A 1,574-nucleotide genomic window follows, 5' to 3' on the forward strand; every position below is an offset into this window, starting at 1 on the left:
TGTATTGAAAAGACTGTTCTTTGCCAGATACTTTGCTTTTTCATCTTTGTCATATATCAAGTGACTGTCTATGCGTGAGCGTGTTTCTGACTCTGTTCTATGGGTCTAATTGTTTATTTTTTGCTTCAAACAGTTTCACTTTTCTAGCTTCATCATAGTTCTTAATGCCGTATATCTCCTCTAGCTTTGTTATTCTTGAGGATCATCTTCAGTATCATATCCAGCCTTTAATTTTTTTTTTTTTTTTTTTTTTTTGAGGAGGCTGACATCTTTATTGCTTTAGAGGCAGGGGCAGGTGCTCAGGAGCTCTTGGTGGGGCGGGCCCGCTTCCTCTTCACCATCACAGGCTTCTGGCTGCGCAGGATGGCGCTGGCTCTGCGAATGGCAGCCGTGCGCAGATCTGGGCGGTACTTGTTCTTGCGGATCATGTGCCGGATGCTGCTGAGGGTGGCCCGGGCATTCTTGTTAATGGTGGTTCAAACGTAGGAGGTGGCGGGTTTCCGCTGGCCGGATCTCCGCTTCATGACTACCACCACACCTTTACCATCGGCCGCCGGCTCCACGCCCACGGTCTTGCGGTGAATCAGCCCGTTGTAGCGGAACGAGTTGCGAGCCTTCAGGTTGTTGGGCTCAGTGCTGTAGGTCTGCTTGTTCCTCTTGATCAGGAAGCTGGAGCAATTCCGCACGACCATCCACCGCAGGTGGGCGGACATGGCTGCGGCTCCTCTCGCTACGGCAGCCGGAGACGGAAAGAGCAGCCTTTAATTTTTTAGGTGTCATGCGAACTGTGAGCAAAATAAGATTCTATAGATAGGCTGTGATACAATTTATGAGATTGTTTGGGAGGTTAAAGAGAAGGATGGCACTGACATATTCTATCAGAGAAAGTCGTGCATGTCGCAAGGTAATAGTTACTCAATTGCAATTTTGGAATTGAGTTCTTTTGGGGGTTTGGTGAGAGAACGTTTTATACAGAAAAAATAGGTTCTGAGGGGATTTGCCTGAAGAAAGACACAATGAAGATGAATAAGATGGTATTTATTTATTTTGACAGAGAGAGAGAGAGAGCGAGAGCAGGAACACAAGCAGGGGGCGTGGGAGAGGGAGAAGCAGGCTTCCCGCTGAGCGGGGAGCCCGATGTGGGGCTCAATCCCATGGACCCTAGGACCATGACCTGAGCCGAAGGCAGACGCTTAACGACTGAGCCACCCAAGTGCCCTGATAAGATGGTATTTAGGGTAGGAAAATGAGCACGAAGAATATCCATCTTTGACCAAATTGTGTTTCACAAGAAAAAAATCAATATTAAGGATATAAAGTGGCAAACATCAAAAAATTAGAGCAGATAAATCTAGAAATAGATTTCTGAAGAGTTCCATTTTGAATAGATTATGATTACAGTTCACATTGGCAAAAAAATCAAACCAGAGACTTGCTTTATTTTTTAACTTGTCTACCATTTTTATTGAGGGGGGCACAAAAGACAAGTCTTAAACGGGAGGAAACTCTTGACCCTGAATTGCCTCTCATCACCTCTGGTAAAACACTTGGGCCAATGACATGGTAAGTGATGG

The 1,574-nt window shown here is 45.7% G+C and overlaps 1 pseudogene; it reads right to left on the bottom strand.

Annotated features, from left to right (window-relative positions):
• Positions 1–244: 244 nt before the first annotated feature.
• On the bottom strand, positions 245–749 carry LOC114207341 (large ribosomal subunit protein eL28 pseudogene; annotated as a pseudogene).
• Between the last annotated feature and the right edge of the window lie 825 nt (positions 750–1,574).

The sequence above is a fragment of the Eumetopias jubatus genome, unplaced genomic scaffold (genome assembly GCF_037043125.1).
Source record: "Eumetopias jubatus isolate StellerSeaLion01/CBP00866 unplaced genomic scaffold, mEumJub1_p1.0 scaffold_3, whole genome shotgun sequence".
NCBI lineage: Eukaryota > Metazoa > Chordata > Mammalia > Carnivora > Otariidae > Eumetopias > Eumetopias jubatus.